Below are 11,723 nucleotides of genomic sequence, written 5' to 3'. Positions count from 1 at the left end.
TCCTGATTTACAGCTATTACTGGAATGTTTTTTGTATCCTCTACAGTGAAGACAGAAGCAAGATATTCATTTCATCTGCCATTTCCTTATTATCTACTATCAACTCCCCATTCTCACTCTCTCGAGGACCAAACACTCACTTTACTTACTCTTTTCCTTTTTAAATACCTGTAGAAACTCTTGCTATCTGTTTTTACATTTGTAGCTAGCTTCCTCTCACACTCTAATTTCTTTCTCCTGATTAACCTTTTTGTCATTCTCTGCTGTTCTTTATATTCTGACAAATCATCTGACTTGCCACTCATCTTTGTGCAATTATATGCTTTTTCCTTAAGTTTGATGCTTTCCTTAACTTCTTTAGTTAACCACGGATGGTGGATCCTCCCCTTAGAATTTTTCTTTATGGTAGGAATATACTTATTCTGAGTATTCTGAAATATCCCCTTAGATGTCTGCCACTGCTTCTCTACTGATCTATCTCCTAGCCTAGTAACCCAGTTCACTTCAGCTAGCTCAGCTTTCATGCTTGTTGCCCTTATTTAAGTTTAAAATACTAGGCTTAGACCCACTCTTCTCTCTTTCAAACGGGATTTAAAATTCAATCATATTGTGGTCGCCACTACCCAGAGTTGCCTTTACTGTGAGGTCATTAATTAATCTTGTAATATTACACAATACCAAGTCTAATATAACCTGCTCTCTGGTTGGTTCCAGAACGTGCTGCTCTAAGAAACTATCTTGAAAGCATTCCATGAACTCATCATCCAGGCTACGATTGCCAATCTGATTTTTCCAGTTTATATGTAGATTAAAATCACCCATGATTATTGCCGTCCCTTTATCACAAGCACCCAATATTGCTTCTTCTATACTTCATCCTACATTATGATTACTGTTAGGAGGTCTGTAGACTATTCCCACTAGTGACTTCTTTCCCCTACTATTCCTCATCTCCACCCAAACTGATTCTACATCCTGATCTCTTGAACCAAGGTCATCTCTAACTATTGCACCATTAACAGTGCTACTCCTCCACCTTTACCTAGCTTCCTATTCTTCTTGAATGTCCTATACCCCTCAATATTCAGGACCCAATCCTTGACACCCTGCAGTCACATCTTCGTAATGGCTATCAGATCATATTTATTTGCTTCAATGTGCGCTATCAGTTCGTCTACTTTGCTATGAATGCTACGTGAATTCAGATACAGAGCCTTTAGTTTTGTCTTTTTGTTATCTTTGTAACATCTAGTCTTGACTGTTGGTGTGGTCTTAAGGTTTTTTTCTCTCTCCCTTCCTGCCATTCTCTGACCTTCATTTCCCATATTACTATTCTGCTCTCCTGCCTTGACTCAACCCTATGATTTGCTACTTAGAGTCATGGAGTTATACAGCACAGAAACAGGCCCTTCAGCCCAATGCATCTGCGCCGAACATCAAGCACCCGTCCAATATAATCCCATTTTCCCGCCTTGCATGCTATGGCGTTTCAAGTGCTCATCTAAATACTTCTTAAATGGCGTGAGGGTTCCTGTCTCAACCACCTCTTCAGGCAGTGTGTTCCAGATTCCAACCACCCTCTGGGTGAAAAAAGTTTTCCTCAAATCCCCTCTAAACCTCCTGCTCCTTACCTTAAATCTATGCCCCCTGGTTATTGACCCCTTCGCTAAGGGAAAAAATTTCTTCCTATCTAACCTATCAAAGCCCCTCATAATTTTGTACACCTCAATCATGTCCCCCCTCAGCCTTCTCCGTTCCAAGGAAAACTATTGTAGCCTATCGAGTCTCTCTTCATAGCTGAAATTCTCCAGCCCAGGCAACATCCTGGTGAATCTCCTCTGCACTCACTCCAGTGTAATCACATCCTTCCTATAGTGTGGTGGCCAGAACTGCACACAGTACTCCAGCTGTGGCCTAACCAGCATTCTATAGAGCTCTATCATAACCTCTCTGCTCTTATATTCTATGCCTCGGCTAATAAAGGCAATTATCCTGTATGCCTTCCTAACCACCTTATCTACCTGTGTTGCTGCCTTCAGTGATCTATGGACAAGTACATCAAGGTCCCTCTGACCCTTTGTACTTCCTAGGGTCCTACCATCCATTGTATATTCCTTTGCCCTGTTAGTCGTCCCAAAGTATATCACCTCACACTTCTCAGGATTAAATTCCATTTGCCACTGCTCTGCCCATCTTGCCAGCCCATCTATATCGTCCTGTAATCTAAGGCTTTCCTCCTCATTATTTATGACACCACCAATTTTCGTGTCATCTGCAAACTTACTGATCATACCTCCTATATTCACGTCTAAATCATTAATGTACACTACAAACAGTAAGGGTCCCAACACCGATCCCTGCGGTACACTACTGGTCACAGGCCTCCATTCACAAAAAGAACCCTCGACCATCACCCTCTACCTCCTGTCACTAAGCCAATTTTGGATCCAATTTGCCAAATTGCCCTGGATCCCATGGGCTCTTACCTTCTTAACCAATCTCCCTTGCAGGACCTTATCAAAAACCTTACTGAAGTCCATGTAGACCACATCAACTGCTTTACCCTCATCTACACATCTAGTCACCTCCTCGAAAATGTGGGCTGTACTGTTGGGCTGGTCTGTACCTGAAACATGCTGGGACTAGTGTTCTAGCAAACCGTATAACTAGGCAAGTAGAGAGGGCTTTAAACTAAACAAGGGGGGAGAGGGATCAAGCTTGGGTAGGTGTATGATTACTTTTCATCTGTGTTCACTACGGAGAAGGACGATGTAGGTGTAAAATAGGGATAGTTAGTGTGGCTTTGTCAGGGGGAAATCATGTCTAACAAATTTTAGTTTAAAGCCCTCTCTACTTCCCTAGTTATACGGTTTGCTAAAACACTGGTCCCAGCACAATTCAGGTACAGACCATCCCAACAGTACAGCCCCCATTTCTCCAGTACTGGTACCAGTGCCCAACAAACCGAAACCCACTTCTTCCACACCAGTCTTTGAGCCACGTATTCATTTCACTAATCTTCTGGAATCTATTATTAAGGCAGTCTTAACAATGCACTTAGAAAAGCACAGTATGATTAGAACATGTCAATATGGCTTTACTTTATTTTAACAAATTTATTAGAGTTTTTGAGGATGTAACTAGTAGGGTAGATAAAGGGGAATCAGTAGATGTAGTGTACCTGGATTTCCAAAAGGCATTCAATAAGGTGCCACATAAAAGGTTAATTGGCAAGATAAGGGCTCATGGAGTTGGGGGTAATATATTAGCATTGGTAGATGATTGGTTAATGGACAGGACGCAGAGAGTGGGTATAAACGGGGCATTTTCAAGTTGGCAGGCAGTAAATAGTGGAGTACCACAAGGGCCAGTGCTGGGGCCTCAGCTATTTACAATCTATATTAATGACATAGGCAAAGAGACTGAGAGGAATGTTTCTAAGTTTGCTGATGATACAAAGGTAAGTGGAAAGGTAAGCTGTGGAGAGGACACAGAGAGGCTGCAACGAGATATAGACAGGCTAAGTAAGTGGGCAACAAGATGGCAGATGGAGAAGTGTAGGGAAGTGTGAAGTTATTCACTTTGGTCGTAAGAATAGAAAAGCAGAATATTTTTTAATGTGTGCAACTTGTAAGTGTCGATGTTTAAAGAGATTTGGGTGTGCTTGTACAAGGAACGCAGTAAGTTAACATGCAGGTACAGCAAGCAATTAGGAAGGCAAACTGCATGTTGGCCTTTATTGCAAGGGGATTGGGGTACAGGAATAAGGAAGTCCTGCTGCAATTGTACAGGATTTTAGTGAGACCACATCGAGAATACTGTGTGCAGTTTTCACCTCCACATTTAAGAAAGGATATACTTGCATTGGAGACAGTGCAGCGAAGGTTCACAAGATTGGTCCCTGGGATGAGGGGGTTCTCCTATGATGAGAGACTAAGTAAAATGGGCCTGTAGTCACCGATGGCATGTCATGTGGGGCCTGTAGATACATGGCAACAGTAATGGTGGGCCACCCTTGGGGGCTGCTGCTCACAATCAGGGGCCTCTACATGGATCACACCTGTCTGTTGATATTGCCTCTGGCACATACAGATCCTCACGTGCAGAGGATCACACAATGTAGGATGAGCCATACCTATTTCCATGTGATAAATAAAGTTGAATCCTGCATGTATTCGAAGGTTCCTAACAGGGCAGGGATTGGTGTTGACGGGTACATCAGCTGCTTTCATGGATCAACTATGTGGCATGCCATGGCATTGCCCATCTTGGCCAACACTCAGAGTGGCACAGCATGACCATATCAGGATCCTACCAGGTGAATCAATTGGCCCCACCATCCATAAAACCTTCATACTCCTGCCCTTTCTGGCACCCTCCCCACACACCAGGTGCCTAGTGTGCCATTGCCCCCTCACAAACACAGAGCGTACACTATTAACGGAGGGATGGTACATGGTACCTCTCTTCATGCCAGCACAGCTTTCCCTCCAGTAATCCCAGACCCCCTCCCTTTCAGAATGCAGAGTGCAACCCCTGTGTATCCCCTCTCCCTCCCCCCTTTAAGAATACAGAGTTAGACCCCTGCATATCCCCTCTCCCTCCCCCCTTTAAGAATACAGAGTTAGACCCCTGCATATCCCCTCTCCCTCCCCCCTTTAAGAATACAGAGTTAGACCCCTGCATATCCCCTCTCCCTCCCCCCTTTAAGAATATAGAGTTAGACCCCTGCATATCCCCTCTCCCTCCCCCCTTTAAGAATACAGAGTTTGACTCCTGCATATCCCCTCTCCCTCCCCCCTTTAAGAATACAGAGTTTGACTCCTGCATATCCCCTCTCCCTCCCCCCTTTAAGAATGCAGAGTTAGACCCCTTCATATCCCATCTCCCTCCCCCCTTTAAGAATACAGAGTTAGACCCCTGCATATCCCCTCTCCCTCCCCCCTTTAAGAATATAGAGTTTGACTCCTGCATATCCCCTCTCCCTCCCCCCTTTAAGAATGCAGAGTTAGACCCCTGCATATCCCCTCTCCCTCCCCCCTTTAAGAATACAGAGTTAGACCCCTGCATATCCCCTCTCCCTCCCCCCTTTAAGAATACAGAGTTTGACTCCTGCATATCCCCTCTCCCTCCCCCCTTTAAGAATACAGAGTTTGACTCCTGCATATCCCCTCTCCCTCCCCCCCAGAATGCAGAGTGAGGACCCGCCTGCTTTTCAGATCGTGAACAGGACGGCCGCCCGTTTAACGAAAAATCCTGCAGTGTCAGTGGAGAGACGGCGGGCTGCAAAATCAGCATCGGTAAGTAAACATTACCATATGTTAATTGTGGTGCCGCCGCTATGCAGCGGGGGGGTCGCACCAAGGTCCCGCCGCTGCCGGTAAAATACGGCGGGCCCATCTTGACGTCGCGAGTCGAGGTGGGCCTCTCCCTGCAGCATTTTACCGGCCCCCGCCCCGCAATCTACGACATCGAGGGGCCGGTAAGATTCAGCCCAGAAATTAAGATAAAGACAAAAAAGTGTGCCAGGTAGAGAATGCTATTGAGAACCAAGCTGAATATAGAAGGTTAAGAAGGGAAATGAAAAAGGAAATAAAAGAAGCAAAGAGAGTATGAACAGAGACTGGCAGCTTATATAATCGGGAATCCCAAAGTTTTTTATAGACATATAAATAGTAAAAGGGTGGTTATAGGAGGAGTGGGGCCGATTAGGAACCAACAAAGGGGTTTGCAAATGGAGACAGAGGGCATTGCTGAGATATTAAATGAATACTTTGCATCTGTCTTTACCAAGGAAGATGCAACCCAGGCAATGGTGAAAGAGGAGGTAAGTCAGACACTAGAAAGGTTTAAAATTGATAAGGAGGAGGTATTGGATAGACTGTCTGTACTTAAAGTGGATAAAGCACCAGGACCAAATGAGATGCATCCATGGATACTGAGGGAAGTGAGGGTGGAAATCGCAGAGGCACTGGTCATAATTTTTCAGTCTTCCTTAGACTCAGGGGTGATGCCAGAGGACTGGAGAATTGCAAATGTTACACTCTTGTTCAAAAAAGGGTGTAAAGATAAGCCCAGCGACTACAGGCCAGTCAGTTTAACTTCGGTGGCGGAGAAACTTCTAGAAAAATTAATTCAGGATAAAATTAATAGTCACATGGACAAATGTGGGTTAATTAAAGAAAGCCAGCATGGATCTCTTAAGGGAAAATCATGTTTAGCTAACTTGCTGGAGATTTTTGAGGAGGTAACAGAGAGGGTTGATGAGGGCAATGCTGTTGATGTGGTGTACATGGACTTTCAAACGGCATTTGATACAGTGCCACACAACAGACTTGTGAGCAAGGTTATAGCTCGTGGAATAAACAGGATGGTAGCAACATGGATACGGAATTGGCTGAGTGACAGGAAACAAAGAGTAGTGGTTAATGGATGTTTTTCGGGCTGGAGGAAGGTTTGTAGTCGAGTTCCCCAGGGGCCAGTGTTGGGGCCCTTGCTTTTCCTTATCTATATTAATGACACCTTGGTGTACAGGGCACAATTTCAAAGTTTGCAGATGATGCGTAACTTGGAAGCATTGTGAACTGTGAGGAGGATAGTGTAGAACTCAAAGACATAGACAAGTTGGTGGAATGGGCAGACAGGTGGCAGATGAAGTTCAATGCAGAGAAATGTGAAGTGATTCATTTTGGTAGGAAGAACATGGAGAGACAATATAGAATAAAGGGCACAATTCTAAAGGGGGTGCAGGAGCTAATGGACCTGGGTGTATATGTGCATAAGTCATTGAAGGTGGTAGGACAGGTTGAGAGAGCGGTTAATAAAGCATACAGTATCCTGGGCTTTATTAATAGGGGCATAGAGTACAAGAGCAAGGAAGTTATGTTGAACTTGTCTAAGACACTAGTTCAGCCTCAGCTGGAGTATTGCATCCAATTCTGGGCACCACACTTTAGGAAAGATGTGAGGGCATTGGAGAGAGTACAGAAAAGATTCACAAGAATGGTTGCAGGGAAGAGGAACTTCAGTTATGAAGATAGATTGGAGAAGTTGGGACTGTTTTCCTTGGAGAAGGGAAGGCTGAGAGGTGATTTGATAGAGAGATTCAAAATCATGAAGTGTCTGGACAGAGTAGATAGAGAGAAACTGTTCTCACTCGTGAAAGGATCGAGAACGAGAGAGTGCACAGATTTAAAGTAATTGGGTAAAAGAAGCAAAAGTGACAGGAGGGAACACCTTTTCATGCAGTAAGTGATTAGGATCTGGAATGCACTGCCTGAGAGGGTGGTGGAGGCAGATTCAATCATGGCCTTGAAAAGGAATGAGACTGTTATCTGAAAAGGAAGAATGTACAGGGTTGTGGGGAGATGGCGGGGGAGTGGCACTGGGTGAATTGCTGTTTCAGAGAGCCGGAGCAGACACGATGAGCCGAATGGCCTCCTTCAGCACTGTAACAATTCTGTGATTCTTGAACCGCTGCAGTCCGTGTGGGGTAGATACACCCACAGTGCTGTTAGGAAGGGAGTTCCGGGATTTTGACCCAGTGACAGTGAAGGAACGGCGAAATAGTTCCAAGTCAGGATGGTGTGTGACTTGGAGGGGGACCTTGCAGGTGTTGGTGTTCCCATGCATTTGCTGCACTTGTTCTTCTAGGTGATAGAGGTCGCAGGTTTGGAAGGTGCTGTCGTAGCAGCCTTGGTGAGTTGCTGCAGTGCATCTCGAAGACACTGCTGCCACTGTATGCCCATGGTAGAGGGAGTGAATGGTTAAATTAGTGAACTAGGTGTCGATCAAGCGGGTTATTTTACCCTGAATGGTGTCGAGCTTTTAAGTATTGTTGAGCTGTGCTCAACCAGGACAATTCGAGATGGGCAATAACTGCTGACCTTGTCAGCGATGCTCACATCCCATGAACGAATTTTAAAAATGGAGACTATTCCATTTGTGCCTTGCAAGTGGTGGAGAGGCTTTGGAAAGTCTTAAGAAGGTAGGAACAGACTATTCTGTTCAATCAAGCTGGTTCTGTCATTCACAGAGGTCCTGGCTGGTCAGTATCTTAACCTGCCTTGTCTCCATATCCTTATCTAGAGTCAGAAGGTGAGCCATAGAATACTCACTATCTGAGCTCCTGTTGTACCATTGTATTTGGCTAGTCCAGTTCAGTTTCTGGTCAATGTTTATCCCCAGGACATTGATGGTCAGGGACTCAGATATGATTGTTTTCTCTGGACTTCCAGAAGGTTCCACACAAAAGATTATTGTCAATACTGTGCATTTGGAGGTAGTACTTTGACTTGGGTTGGAAACTGGTTAGGTGTAAGAGACAGGGAATAAAGTGCATGTACTCAGAATGGGAGGATGTGACAAGTGGTGCTCCCCAAGGATTTGTTCTGGAGCTTGAAATTCATCAATTTGTTAATGATTTGGATGAAGGAATAGAGAGTTGTATATCCAAGTTTGTGGATGATGCTGAGATAGGAGGAACAGTAAGTTATGCAGATGGGAACAGAAAGTTGCAAAGGGACATAGACAGATAGAGTGAGTGAGCAAAACTGTGGTAAATGGAGTTCATTGTGGAAAACAAAGACAAATGGGAGTATATTCTAAATGATAAGAAAGGAGAGACTGTTGAGGAGCAGAGAGATATTGATGCCCCGTCAGTATCGAAGGATATGGAGAAAAGGTGGCAAATGGAGTTGAGGGACAGATCCGCAATGATCTAATTGATAGGTGGATCAGGCTGGAGGGGCTGAATGATCTCCTCTTGTTGCTAATGCTGTTTTGAGTGTTGAACTGCGAGAGTCCTGGGGAGCCCACAGTGTTCTGCAGAGAGGTAGTGGACTGGATGTGCCTCCTGCAATTCACCATGAGGTGAAATGTCCCCGCCTTTGATTGAAATGCACACCATATGGAAACTGCAATGCTGCAGGGAGTTGAGGACAACCAATCGAGTGAGGTGTTCCTCAGCAGACGGCTCTTCACTAAGCAGCCAATCACAGAGCCAGATTGACAGGAATGGACCACTGCAGAATGGCAATGTGAGAGAGAGAGAGAAGAGGAAAATAACATTTTAATATCAGAATAATTCCCTGAACACTTTCACTGTGCCTGAGTAATCAGGCTCTCTGACACTTTGTTCGTCTTATGTTGAACATACAGCAGATAAACAAACAGGTGATTCAGCACAACACCCATGCCACAGTGTTTATATTCCACATAACCTGCTTCCTCTGGCTCTATCATTCTGTTCATTTCTCCCTCATGTACTTATTAAAAGCTTCCTCTTAAATACATCCATTCTACTCACCTTAACCATTCCTTGTGGTAGTGAGTTCCACCCGCTCTTTGTAAAGAAGTGCCTCCTGAATTCCCTATTGGACTGTTATTGGAGCATTTTTAGCCTTTGAGAGCAATGTAAGACATACAAAAAAGAAAAATCTATTGTTTTATTAATAACTGAAGTAATGCAGACATTGTACAAGAGTGAGCCCAACGTACTTCATTCAATGAGAACACCTTGTGGTACCTGTTGCCACCCATTTAATTTTGGGGCAAACAATCGTTTATTCATTGAAGTGTTTGACCCTTGGGATGTAAAGCTATTGGGTTTGAGTCTCCCTGTAACCAGGCCTAGTTTAACACTCTGACAGGCCGCCCAGCTAGAATTCAGTAGCTGTTGATGCTCTGTCTCCTCTCATGCTCCTGAAGCACTGAAGATGTTGTATCACTCATTGCTCTGCAGACCTTCAGATCCAGAGCTGATCACTGAAACTATCAGAGAGTCATCATGGGATAGAAGGAGGCTGTTTGGTCCACTGAGTCCATGCCAGCTCTCCACAGAGCTAGCCAGTCAGTCCCAGTCCCCTGCTCGATACCCGTAGCCCTACAAGTTTATTTCCTTCAAGTGCCCATCCAATTTCCTTTTGAAATCATTGATTGTCTCCGCCTTCACCACCCTTGTGGATATCGAGTTCCAGGTCATTACCACTGGCTGTGTAAAAAGGTTCTTCTTCATATTCCCCCTGGATCTCTTTCCCAAAACCTTCAATCTGTGTCCACTAGTCCTTGTACCATCAGTTAATAGGAACAGATTTCCATTGTCTAATTTATCTAAGCTTGTCATAATCTTGTACACTTTGATCAAATCTCTCCTCAACCCCCTTTGTTCCAGGGAGAACAACCCCAGCATCTCCAACCTAACCTCGTAGCTATAATCCCCCATCCCTGGAACCATTCAGGGACATCTCCTCTGTACCCCCGACTGACTGTGCTCAGAATGAGACCAACTTGGTGACTGGGAAATTCAAAGAAGGTAATTGGAGCTTACTCTGATATCAATCACAGTTCATCATGAACCTGCTCTCATTGCTGTACATCTTCAGTGACACATAATCCCACTGTGAAAGCCCCCATCAGTGTTCCTGGGTCCCGCATCTGCCCTGGGAATTGCCATATCTACAATTGTGAAAAGGGTAACAGGAATGCAGTGAATCAGTGAATCCAGCTGTTTTGATCCCTCCCGCCCTTCAGAACCAGTCAAAAACCAAACCTGTGCTATCAGTGTGTCTGAGTATATGTCTGTGTATGTGTCTGTGTGAGAGAGTGTCTGTGTGAGAGAGTGTCTATGTGTGTGTCTATATGAGAGAGTGTCTATGTGTGTGTCTGTGTGAGAGAGTGTCTATGTGAGTGTCTGTGTGAGAGAGTGTCTATGTGTGTGTCTGTGTGAGAGAGTGTCTATGTGTGTGTCTGTGTATGTGTCTGTGTGAGAGAGTGTCTATGTGTGTGTCTGTGTGAGAGAGTGTCTATGTGTGTGTCTGTGTATGTGTCTGTGTGAGAGAGTGTCTATGTGTGTGTCTGTGTAAGAGAGTGCCTGTGTGTGTGTCTGTGTATGTGTCTGTGTGAGAGAGTGTCTGTGTATGTGTCTGTGTATGTGTCTGTGTGAGAGAGTGTCTATGTGTGTGTCTGTGTGAGAGTGTGTCTATGTGTGTGTCTGTGTATGTGTCTGTGTGAGAGAGTGTCTATGTGTGTGTCTGTGTATGTGTCTGTGTGAGAGAGTGTCTGTGTATGTGTCTGTGTGAGAGTGTGTCTATGTGTGTGTCTGTGTATGTGTCTGTGTGAGAGAGTGTCTATGTGTGTGTCTGTGTATGTGTCTGTGAGTGTGTGTGTCTGTGTCTGTGTCTGTGTGAGAGAGTGTCTATGTGTGTGTCTGTGTATGTGTCTGTGTGAGAGTGTGTCTATGTGTGTGTCTGTGTATGTGTCTGTGTGAGAGAGTGTCTATGTATGTGTCTGTGTGAGAGAGTGTCTATGTGTGTGTCTGTGTATGTGTCTGTGTGAGAGAGTGTCTATGTGTGTGTCTGTGTATGTGTCTGTGTGAGAGTGTGTCTATGTGTGTGTGTGTGTATGTGTCTGTGTGAGAGTGTGTCTATGTGTGTGTCTGTGTATGTGTCTGTGTGAGAGTGTGTCTATGTGTGTGTCTGTGTATGTGTCTGTGTGAGAGAGTGTCTATGTGTGTGTCTGTGTGAGAGAGTGTCTATGTGTGTGTCTGTGTATGTGTCTGTGTGAGAGAGTGTCTATGTCTGTGTCTGTGTATGTGTCTGTGTGAGAGTGTGTCTATGTGTGTGTCTGTGTATGTGTCTGTGTGAGAGTGTGTCTATGTGTGTGTCTGTGTATGTGTCTGTGTGAGAGTGTGTCTATGTGTGTCTGTGTATGTGTCTGTGTGAGAG

The sequence above is a fragment of the Heterodontus francisci genome, chromosome 2 (genome assembly GCF_036365525.1).
Source record: "Heterodontus francisci isolate sHetFra1 chromosome 2, sHetFra1.hap1, whole genome shotgun sequence".
In the NCBI taxonomy this organism is placed as follows: domain Eukaryota; kingdom Metazoa; phylum Chordata; class Chondrichthyes; order Heterodontiformes; family Heterodontidae; genus Heterodontus; species Heterodontus francisci.
The sequence above is the reverse complement of the archived record's forward strand: the minus strand, read 5'-3'. Positions refer to the sequence as shown.